Source organism: Aulostomus chinensis, chromosome 13, assembly GCF_037954235.1.
Source record: "Aulostomus chinensis isolate RoL2024-O1b breed Wild chromosome 13, RoL_Achi_v1.0, whole genome shotgun sequence".
NCBI lineage: Eukaryota > Metazoa > Chordata > Actinopteri > Syngnathiformes > Aulostomidae > Aulostomus > Aulostomus chinensis.
This window is the reverse complement of record NC_141332.1, coordinates 27,989,192-28,001,691: the sequence shown is the minus strand read 5'-3', so window position 1 is coordinate 28,001,691 and position 12,500 is coordinate 27,989,192. Positions and strand designations below refer to the sequence as shown.

At 47.4% G+C, this 12,500-nt stretch overlaps 1 protein-coding gene across 2 annotated transcripts in view; it reads left to right on the top strand.

Annotated features, from left to right (window-relative positions):
* mgat4b (alpha-1,3-mannosyl-glycoprotein 4-beta-N-acetylglucosaminyltransferase B) overlaps positions 1-12,500 on the top strand; it is a 48,337-nt gene that overhangs the window by 7,556 nt on the left and 28,281 nt on the right. The window lies entirely within an intron of this gene.

Sequence of the window (12,500 nt, the reverse complement as noted above, 5' to 3'; positions counted from 1 at the left end):
GAGTGATGTCGCACAAATAAAAGGTGATGCTAGGACATAAATAAGACCAAATGGAACATTTTTGGTTCCCAAAGGCTCCAGTGACATCATTATGTGTTCTGCAAACATACAGGGAACGGAACATAAAGATCTAGAGGGGACGTCCTATTATAATGTTCTCTTAAATGTCTCAGAATGACTTGAATGTTCCTTGAAAGTCAACCAAATAATGTCCCCCTAACCTTTAAAGACCTGTGGAAGCAGAACAAGCAAACGTCCTTCCCTAGAGAACACTCGGGGGAACGTTCACCTTGTTTATCTTTTGCCTCTTCAAATGTCCCAGCGAGAACATTTTCCTCCTCTTTGTAATGTGTCAGTGTGATTATGAGCTCACCCGAATGGAACAGTCTCCTAATGTCATGACTTTAAGAACCAAAAGATTTTTAAATGTTCCACACGGCCAGAGAACCTTCAGGGAAGCAGTCCACAAACTTCTAGCATGTCCCTCCCTGCGTGGGTGTGGCTTTTATTTGTTTGTTTATTTGTTGGTGTGCGTTGATGGTGAGGTTCCGTGTTTGCGGCCCATCGAGTGCTTATTGTTGGATGTCAGCGATGGTTATGAATGACGTGTAATTGAATGTGATAAGACGTTCCAGGCAGATAAGATGGTGGTTAACGGCGGTGTAATGAGGTGATAGCGTAAACACCAGCGTCTCCAGTGTCTCTGTGTTTCCTGGTCCGTCCAAGATGTTGTGAAAGGAGCTGATGAATATTTGATGCGAGCGCCAGGAGGTCGAGTTGCATTGAAACACAACAGGCCCAAGACCGGCCCGCCGCCTTCTGCTGGACGCTCGCTTTGAAAACAGGTGCCAGACCGACGGAACGCTCACCTGTGGGTTCAGTGACCTTCCAGAGAGAAGCGTAGCGCTGACTCAGCAAACACTTCTACTCCACAAACAAATGAACGTCACTGAGCAGTTGGACGATGATCGGCTTGATTGACCACCAGACCAACAGTCACAGAAACAGTCTGTCAATCATTCGAAAATTCGTCAGCCACCGTTTGGATCGCTCGTCTTTCGGTCTGTTGGTTGTAAGTGATGATGGTTCCACACCTGAGAGTCACTGTGACCTTTGACCCTCTGGTTTGTTGTCTCTCTTCATGGAGAGTCAGAGTCCGTCCACATGCAACATCTTCCAGCTATTGAGCACAGCTGAAACACGTTAGCATGTTAGCTTGTTTGGCTAAATTCAGCTGCAGCGTGTTCCACTGGTGTGTGCATGTGTGTGTGTGTGTGTGTGTCTGTCTGTAGGACCCTGAACCAGAGATCTCTCCCCCACACACACTCATTTTACTCAACATATCTCAATGTCAGCACTTTGCCGCAGACCAAACACTCATCAGCTCTGTTAGGAGAGAGACAGTAAGAGTGTGTGTGTGTGTGTGTGTGTGTGTGTGCCAGAGGTATCAGGAGGACAACATGTGACCCAATGCCTTCAGCATGTGACTGTGTGTGATTTTATGTTCTTGGACATGACCTCTGACCTCTTGTTCTCACGTCTCTTTGAGGACACTCGGTCTTTGTTTCGGTGCCAGGCGGCGCTCTGATGCGGCAAGCAGATGAACAGGAACAATCCCTCGCCAGTGAGTCAGAGCTGGTTATGGCTGATGATGATGAACTGATTATTTTTGTTTCTATTTGCAGAAACACATGGAAGCAGTCTGTTCTCATGTTCTGAACCATGTTATGCTTTTATAGTCACGTATGACCCGTTGAAGGTACCGTGCCGCTGTGTTGTCGACCTCTGCAGCTCCATCGTTAGCACTCAGCGAGCTCATTGTCTTGACGTTGTGCTCTGACAGCAGGAAAAGCTTAGATTCTCTTGGCGACCATGTTTGTTGTTATGTGAACTTCGAACTTTTCAAAAAGGAACTTTCCTACTTTCTACTTTCCTCTGCTGCACCAGAAGAGTGAGGGGGGGGGACCAAATGATGTAAGCGTTTAGGTTAAGGCCAAACCAACAGGAGCACTGGGGGCAGGGCCCAACGATTCCGGCCGTAGAGTGCTGTCAAAACGCTACGACAAAGAGGAAGTGACAGGGAAACTAATGATGGTGGTGGTGGTGGTGGTCAGCTGGAGGCGGCGTCCTGCCATCTGCTGAGATCAGGAGTAACGTCGCACATCTCAGCTGACTGTGTTAGTCTGTCTGATGGAGCAGGAGTCTAAGATGGTCTACAGGGGTCTACGATGGTCTCCGGTGGTCTATGGTCGTCTGTGAAGGTCTACGGTGGTCTATGGTCGTCTACGAAGGTCTACGGTGGTCAATGGTCGTCTATGTTGGTCTACGGTGGTCTATGGTCGTCTATGAAGGTCTACAGTGGTCTATGGTCGTCTATGTTGGTCTACAGTGGTCTATGGTCGTCTATGTTGGTCTACAGTGATCTAAGATGGTCTACAGTGGTCTATGATGGTCTACAGTGGTTTACCATGGTCCATAGTGGTCTACAATGGGGAGGCATGATCAGATTTTTGAACTGACATGTTCACATGAACCTCAATTACCTCACAATGTTGTAGGACATTAAAGTTTCTTGAGTAAATTCATCACTTTTAACCGTTTTAAATGTTCTTTGTTGAATTTTGAATCTCAGTGTTCTTGAAGGTCCCAAGATGGATCAGACAGTTGAGACAGACTTGTTGGTGCAAGTTGAGGTGCGTCTCCAGTCCTCAGACCCTGGATGGATGAAGAGGAGGTGGGGAGTCTGGTCTCAGATCAGCTTCCTCACGCAGAGGACCATCTGTCCACCAGAGCCGCGCGTGTGTGTGTGTTTGTGGGTGTGTGTTTTTGTGTGTGTGAACTGCGTGTGTGTGTGTGAACTGTGTGTGTGTGTTTTTGTGGGTGTGTGTTTTTGTGTGTGTGAACTGCGTGTGTTTGTGTGTGTGTGTGAACTGTGTGTGTGTTTGTGTGTGAACTGTGTGTGTTTGTGTGTGAACTGTGTGTGTTTGTGTGTCTGTGTGAACTGTGTGTGTGAACTGTGTGTGTGTGTGAACTGCGTGTGTTTGTGTGTGTTTGTGAACTCTGTGTGTGAACTGTGTGTGTGTGCGTGGGTGAACTGCGTGTGTTTGTGTGTGTTTGTGAACTCTGTGTGTGTGTGTGTGTGTGTGTGTGTGTGTGTGTGTGTGTGTGTATACTTCCACTTCATTGCATTAGTGGTGGAAATCTCACCGTGTCTCTCTGGCAGTTTCAGGTGTTTCTGTTCCATCAACCATCTGCTGCCTTAAAGTGTGTGGGTGTGTCTACCTGTGCTTGTGTACCTGTGTCAGAACCAGTCTGAGCTTTCAGCTGTCCTTATGAGGACATTATTAACGGCCCTCTCTGTGTCCGACACCTTGTGAGGACGTCATTGTTGATAGCAGTCGTGAAGAACAGCTGCCCTTTGGAGTCTTGAGTCTTGCTTCAGTCCATCATGTTCCACTGAGTTCTTCAGCAGTTCTTTGCAGTCTGATCGATCAAGTAATGATTAACCTGATCATTCAATAACCAAACGCTGCGTTTAGGTCCATTTTGTCAGGTGATGTGATAAAAAGCTAATGATTCACATCTTTCAGGTTAATCATGTACTGATTTTACTCCTGGAGGAAGCCGAAGTCAAAAATGGCTCGGTAAACGGCAGATATGAATTCTGCTCATCGGCGATCTGAAAACTCAAGCCTGAAGACTCAAACTTGTTGAAGTTCTACGTTCTCTAACCCTGCTGGCAAAGAAATGCTGCTAACATCTATGCTAACATCACTTGCTCACTCTCATGAGCTGTGCTCGCAGCTGCTGGCCATCGTGTGATCAAAGTTCATACAACTTCTGAGGTCTGGCAGCAGAAACGCAGGAGCACGCAGCATGAGTTTAGACGCAGCAGTATGAGAGTCGGCAGCTGATCACTAGCATCGTTCTAGCTCCCCCTCTGCTGGCCAGGTGGTGAGATCCAGGGAGGGAACATCAATTCCATAATGAAGACTGGTGTTGCAGCCGTGGATCCTTCAAGCTCCAGTCAGTCTGGAGCTGCTACAAGACAAGATGGACTGGACCAGCGATGATCAAGATCCCAGAGTCAGCGGGTCCAGTCTCCTCGGCATGAAATGCATCACAGCACAGTAATTTAGCTCAATTGTGTATAAATGCAGACGTGCATGTACGTTCACAACCTTACAAACGTGAGACCAAACAAGCCTGACATGTGGCAAACATGGCGGCTAAAATAGTAGCACATTGTCTAAAAGGTGTGGCCGGTTCCTCTTTGTTGATTCTGTGGTACCAACACACAAACGAAGCTGCCGACATGCAGTCGTAACTGCCAGCAGATGTTTGTCCAGGGTTGATGTTGGGGATCATCTGGCTCTCAGTCTCAGCTCTCTCCAAAAGTGGCGGACAGGATCAGGTCCTGCTCTTTCATACCGGCTCCAACATGTTCCTGTACGGAGCCGTCAGAAGAACGTTGTTGAGCACTGGTGACTTGACTCACCTTCAGTTTTCTTGCTTTGCAGTTCAAACCCATGTTTATGTACATTATGTTCATGTGTGTTATATCTGCACTTCCTGTCGGGCTTATTTACACGACATCATTGCAATCAGACACTCAAGGTGAAAATGATGTTGGGAATATGAAGTTATGGACATGAAGGTGAAATAATCCTGCTGGCAGATGATAAGGCAGACACACAATAGTGTGTGTGTGTGTGTGTGTGTGTGTGTGTGTGTGTGTGTGTGTGTGTGTGTGTGCGTGCGTGTGAGAGAGAGTCTCACTGTCACTGCTCAGTCATGTGAGCTGAGCTGTGCCATCGCTGGCGGTCATCCATGAACACAAAAACACTGCTGCAAGGACACATGCTGAACAGACTATATACCCTCAGAGTGTGTGTGTGTGTGTGTTTGTGTGTGTGTGTGTGTGTGTTTATGATAGCAGCAGGTTGTTCTGCAGTGAACCCTCAAGCACCAGGACCGTTGTTCTGGCTCCTCTGAGGCTGGAAAGGTGAACTGATAGCGAAGAGTCTGAAATTTTACGTTGATGTTTAAAATACAGGAGTTTATTGCACCTTGAACGTGTCCTCTGTCCAGTCCTGGAGCTGCCGTTAGCCTGCTGTCACTTGCTGACCCAGGCCAGGCGCTCACCTCTAGAACCTACGCAGGCAACATGGGAAATGGCGAAAACGTGGCACACTGATTTATGAACATGAGAATCATCGCAACTTCGCTATCGCAGCATGTTAGTGCTCTCAGCTCCAAATAAACACCAGGTAGAAGACGACAGAGAAACAGAACACAAACCGCTGATGTATAGAGTTTATGTGCTGCATACACACACACACACACACACACACACACACACACACTCAGGGGGAGGTGTTATGGGTATTTCAGCTCCCCTCCAGATGTGGCCCCTTGCTCTCTAAATGCCCTCTTTGTGTCTTTTTCCACAAACTCTCCTTCTCAAGTGGCTACCAGACACTGCTCACCTCTGCGGGGGGGGGGGGGGGGGGGTGCTGTGTTCAGCGCTTCAGTAAAAACAGAGCTGTACTTTATACTTTATTCTGCTGAGAAAAATCAGGTTTGACCTGATCAGGCACCTTCTAGTCCAGACCAGAACCAGAACCAGGTGAAGACTGAGAGGTTACCTTGGCAACAAGGCAGCCATGTATGAGATTTGACCATACAACAGAAATCTGCAGGAGCTGGAGTCACATGGTCAGATCTTTGATGAAGATGTTTACCAGCTGAGTTTAAATCATTGCGCCACCTGGAGGTTACAGGAAGTGAGTGTGATTGAATCATCCAGACAGATTAACATGACCTCTCACCTCCAGTTGGCTCTGAAGGGGTCGTGACCCCGCCAGGGTCACACAGAGCCCACTGGGAGCAAGCTGATTGGCTAGTGGAGATCAGGATCTCTCGTCCCATATCAACAGGCGAGTGCTCTGTCTGTCAAGCGTCTGTTCCCACGGTAACAAAAGCTCCTATTCCCCCACAGGACCCCCCCCCCCCACACACACACACACACACACACACACACACACACACACACACGAGATTCCAGTTTGTCTGAACAAAGTGCAAATGGGAGCTGTGTGTTCTTCTACCTATGTGAGGACATTCATATTAGAATGAGTTAAAGCTGAGCCCAGAGGAATGTACATTGCAGTTTGTGTGTGTGTGTGTGTGTGTGTGTGTGTGTGTGTGTGTGTGTGTGTGTCAGGACAAATGCTTCTATTCTCGCTGGAGGAAGGCTGATCCTGTTGTACTGACACAAACACACATCGTTTCCATGAGAACGTGAGGAACAGCTGCTGTTCTGCGAGCACAAACGTTGACATCAAACTTGTGTTTAAATTAACCCTCCACTTCCTGTCACATGTTTACTGTCGGTGTCTTCTATTTCCCATCAGTTTGAACTCCCGTGTTTCCATGGAAACAGGCCAATCCTGACAAGTCATTAGATCTGAATGTTTCTTACTCATCCACTTCAAATACTCAGGTTTTGGTAAAAGCTGAAGAGGACAAAGTTGCAGACGGAGGTCCGGAGCCACCCCAGAACGGTGGGGAGTTCACAGCCGGACCCTGTTGTGTGGTGGTTCAGCATCTGGTCAGGAGCACGTGGCTGAGATGGTTCACAGCTGACTGGTCGGTGTTCTGCTGGTGGAGGGAACATCACTTCCTCCGGTCGTTCTCTCTGGTTGGAGGTGGTTGGGTGGAAGCCGCACGCGTCCTCGCAGGGATGGAAGTTGAGGTGCGGCCAGAGCGTCTGGTGGCCATCGGCCGTCGTGAGTGGACGTGAACACTGAGCGTCTGTTCTCTCATCCTCGGCTCAAGTATCACGTCTCCTCAGACAAGGACGCCAGTGTCTGGGCTCCCTTGGACCAGACCTCGGTCTGGTGCTCGCCGACTGCACGCCCCTCAGACAACTTTGGCCAACTTGTTCTTCCATTCATCGCCAGCTGAGAAACTCGTCTCTGTCCTTGTCTGGCTTCACCTTGGCAGAGTGGAAGTTTTCACACCGAATCTGATCAGCGTTACGACGTCACAGGGTTACAACACATATTTGTATTCCCTCAGGGTGGGAGACGCATGTCATGGCGCCGATCAGTCTCCTCCTGATGTGACTGACCGCCGCAGCGTGACGTCACAATACATAAACGTCAACTTTGGTCTGGTTAGAAGTAGCACCCGCCATTTTGTCACTGTGACCTTAAACTGCCTCCTGAAGGTGTTTCAACTGGAGAGCAACAACCAAAATGTCTCTCACACACACACACACACACACACACACACACTTTAACCTCTGTTAAGAATTTGTGGGAAAATGGCAGGAGTTTGAGGAAGAGCAGCAGAGAATTTCCTGTAATCCCAAAACTCAAATAAAGGAATCAATAATGTTTACTGAAGAGGAAGAGCAGGGATTAAAGTCTCGGCCGCCGTCGTGCTGCCACACACACTCAGCTAAACACACTTCTGGAGCGCTGGAAGATGGACGAGCGCTGGACTGGGAGCAGTGCGAAAGTGCAGAAACTGGATTAAAGAGTCGAGGCGCCAGAGCGCTTGAGAGCAGCGAGAGCGAGACGGCGGTTGATCCTGGCATTAATAATCCACATGGTTGATATCACCGGGAAACAAGACCTTTGATCGGAAGATTTAATTTGTGGTGTGCAGAAACTCATTTAGAGGCCTATTGTCTTAAAGGACTTCACTACCCATGATGCTCTGAGTGCGAACGACAACGTGAACAGGTTTAATACGATGAGCTGAACTGTTCCTCTTTTTCATCCACTGGAGAAGAGAATGTCTGAGAGTCCAGAGACAGAACAGGTCAAAGGTCACCATCGGCACTCAGACACAGCATCACTGATCAGACTTAAAATATCATTTATTCAATTAAAAGCAGTTTTCTGTACATTTAAAACCAACATCGTCACCTTCTTAAAATAATTGCCTAATTGAGCATTTTTAGCTCAAAACGACTGCTCCTGATGTTTGTCTCCAGTTTTTTGTGTTTTCTGAGAAACTTGAAAAAAATGATTTAGGAGATTATTTTAGGGAAGTGACAGTATTTACTCTTAATTATATTCTTTCTAATTTCCTTGAAGCTCTTTATCCTGTCTGAAAAAAAGAATTGGACAAAAAAAGTTGTGTTGTAAATAAAAAAACTTCAATCTTTCTATTTTTAAATTTTCAGTAAATGAAAAAAACTTAAAAAATACAACAAAAAAGTTTTTTCTGAGTTGATAAAAAGAGGAATTTTCCCCAAACAATAAGCACAAACAAAATGTGAACCAAATATACTTCAATCCTAAAACACCCAACAAACACTGATTATGACTTGATGAGTGGGCAGGGTGGGGTGGGTGGAGCAGTGGTCCTCCCTGTGGCCCCCCAGCAAGAAGGTTGTGGGTGGAGCCCCGGCTGCAGCACGGGGTCTTTCTGGGTGAGTCTCCATGTTCTCCCTGTTCCTGCTGGGTTCTCTCTGGTACTCCAGCTTCCTCCACAGTCCAAAGACATCAAGAGGGACCAGGTTAATCCAGACTCTAAATTGACCGTAGGCGTGGCTGGGAGAGCCAATGGTTGTCTGTCTCTATGTGTTGGCCCTGCCATGGACTGGTGACCTGTCCAGGGGGAAGGCTGCTGGGATAGGCTCCACCCCCACCACCCTCAACAGGAGGAGAGGGGGAACATGGAGGGAGGGAGGGATGGACTGATTAAAGGATGGATGGAGGGATGGACTGATTAAAGGATGGATGGATGGACTGATTAAAGGATGGATGGATGGACTGATGAAAGGATGGATGGATGATGGATGGACTGATTAAAGGATGGATGGATGATGGATGGACTGATTAAAGGATGGATGGATGGATGGACTGATGAAAGGATGGATGGATGGATGGACTGATTAAAGGATGGATGGATGGATGGATGGACTGATTAAAGGATGGATGGATGATGGATGGACTGATTAAAGGATGGATGGACTGATTAAAGGATGGATGGATGATGGATGGACTGATTAAAGGATGGATGGATGATGGATGGACTGATTAAAGGATGGATGGATGGACTGATTAAAGGGTGGATGGATGATGGATGGACTGATTAAAGGATGGATGGATGGACTGATTAAAGGATGGATGGAGGGAGGGATGGACTGATTAAAGGATGGATGGACTGATTAAAGGATGGATGGATGGATGATGGATGGACTGATTAAAGGATGGATGGATGATGGATGGACTGATTAAAGGATGGATGGACTGATTAAAGGATGGATGGATGATGGATGGACTGATTAAAGGATGGATGGATGATGGATGGACTGATTAAAGGATGGATGGATGATGGATGGACTGATTAAAGGATGGATGGACTGATTAAAGGATGGATGGATGATGGATGGATGGATGATGGATGGATGGATGATGGATGGACTGATTAAAGGATGGATGGATGGACTGATTAAAGGATGGATGGTGGATGGACTGATTAAAGGATGGATGGATGATGGATGGACTGATTAAAGGATGGATGGATGATGGATGGACTGATTAAAGGATGGATGGACTGATTAAAGGATGGATGGACTGATTAAAGGATGGATGGATGGATGGATGGACTGATTAAGGGATGGATGGATGGATGGTGGATGGACTGATTAAAGGATGGATGGATGGATGGACTGATTAAAGGATGGATGGATGGACTGATTAAAGGATGGATGGATGGATGGACTGATTAAAGGATGGATGGATGGACTGATTAAAGGATGGATGGTGGATGGACTGATTAAAGGATGGATGGATGGATGGACTGATTAAAGGATGGATGGATGGACTGATTAAAGGATGGATGGATGGATGGACTGATTAAAGGATGGATGGATGGACTGATTAAAGGATTGATGGATGGATGGTGGATGGACTGATTAAAGGATGGATGGATGGATGGACTGATTAAAGGATGGATGGATGGACTGATTAAAGGATGGATGGATGGATGGACTGATTAAAGGATGGATGGATGGATGGATGGAATGATTAAAGGATGGATGGATGGACTGATTAAAGGATGGATGGATGGATGGATGGTGGATGGACTGATTAAAGGATGGATGGATGGATGGGCTGATTAAAGGATGGATGGATGGAATGATTAAAGGATGGATGGATGGATGGATGGTGGATGGACTGATTAAAGGATGGATGGATGGATGGATGGACTGATTAAAGGATGGATGGATGGACTGATTAAAGGATGGATGGATGGAATGATTAAAGGATGGATGGATGGACTGATTAAAGGATGGATGGATGGACTGATTAAAGGATGGATGGATGGATGGATGGATGGACTGATTAAAGGATGGATGGACTTGATAAGTGATGCTGGATCAGCGTCAGATGTTGAGGGTCTCTGGGATCCATGGATAGTCTGGATCTCACAGGAACTGGGACGGGGGTCTGAGGGAGGCCCACCTCTCAGACCTTTGCTCCATGGGGGTCTGCAGATGTGAAACCCTGACATACATTCCTTATTCTTCCAGTGCCACAAATCTTTGTACTTCCTGTAACAACAAACACAACTGGCTGACCATGGATGCAGGCTCTTTCAAGGGAAGGTCCATGAGGGCGGGGCCTTCATGAGCAACTTCCTTTCTATTCCCCTGCAGAACCCCAGATCAGCTCTTTGTACCAGAATGTTCTCCATTTCTGTCTCCTTTCAATAAACACTATTAATCTATTTGTTAATCTAGTTTTGCATTTGGCCACAAACTCAAATGAGGAACTTAAAGAGGCTAAAAAAGTTGATGTTTCATTGAGTGTGACATGAGTGGACGGAACAGCCCCTTTGTTGCCATGGTAACCTGTTAAATCATTCGAGACAGATCTGCATTCGATGAAAGCTGTGCTGCTGCAGTAATTAGACTGGTCCCAGTCATGGAGGTCTCGCCCAGTAACTGCTGTGATACTGGGAACTAGAATCCACCAGTATGGATCTGGTATCTGGTATTGGATCTGGTCAGTTATTTGTCAGGACATGTTAAATAGCTAACATCTGCCTCAGGGTGCAGACTTCCAGGGTGTAGGGAGGGCATCTCCGCGGCAACCGCAGCACATCGAGCGGCGGCCTGCAAGGTCAGGATGGTTGAGAGCTTCACTAGACCACAAGATGTGAACTTTGACCCCGAGCAGCTGTTTGTGGTGGCTGTCAGTTTACAGTCTGTGCAGTGACATGATCACAAATGAAGGGATGAGGAAACGTGACAGTTCTTTGTCAAAGCTGCAGTGAACTGATGAACTTCTCCAGGTTACTGTGGATAGAATGTGACATACGAGCAAGACACCTGATCTGAGGTGGAGCGTTCGTTTGGCGTGGAGGAGGAGCAGCAGGCAGGACCTACAGAACAGGAGCGGACCGCCAGCTGACGCCTGCATACGCTGAAGCTCTTGACCTGCACTTTCTAGGTATGCTAGTCAGCGCTGGAGGTACGACTCCAGTCAAACTGCGGTGTTTACAGGTGCTCTAGTCCAGCTTTACTAGCTGGTCCAGGCTGACCGGCTCCTGCAGCAACTCTGCTGTTGAGAGTGAAGCAGGCCACTCTTCTCCTCCTCACCCCCAGGAGTAAACAGGAAGCACCCTCCTGGTCTGTGTCATTATGGCTAATGTAGTTGACCTCCTCCTGCAGGTCAGGCAGCAGGTGTTTCTGATGGAAAGACTAACGAGTGTGCTGGAGGTCACATGTCTCATAATGATGGCCAGGAATGCTTAAACACATGGAAGACGTCTTTCTTCCACTGGGCGGGCAGAGAGTGGCGTGGGAATGGAGCCAGGGAGGAAACGCGAAGCTGTATGACCTCTGGATAAGAGAAGAAGGAGGAAACTTTCATCTGACTGTCTGGAAACTAACCCTACAGGATCAGATGGACAGGATGTGATGTCACCCGCCCAGCTGAGTCAGCTGCCTTTTACATAATGCCTTTGAGTTTTTTTCTCTAAAAAGACAAAATAAGTAAACTCCTTTGGATCCATGACGGACTCAGATCATGAGGTGACCGGAGGAGGCTGGAGGACATGAGGTGTAGGTGAGCTACGTCTCCGTTCTGGCAGCTGCGGTGTTGCAGTGGTCTGAGTGCGGTGCTCTTCTTCATTGCTACGGCTGTGAGAGGGGAGCTCATGCTGAGCTTCAGATGCTGGACAGGGAGTCTGGTCCATTTGGTCTGAGACCCACAGTTAAACAACTGATCCATAAGTAAGAGGAAGCTCCTCCTCCGCCGCGTGCTCAGTGTGCATCCTGCAGCGCGGGAATGTCACCACGGATTCCAACGCCATCTACTCTGGAAGATAGGGAGACTTACCTGACAATGATGAGATGAATGAGAGAGCTAACTGGAGAAGGAAAGCAGCCTGCTAACGTGTTGTTTTCTGTTGGTGGTAATGAATCAGCTGATTCAGACCAGAGCAAACAAACTAGAGAAGGGAAACAG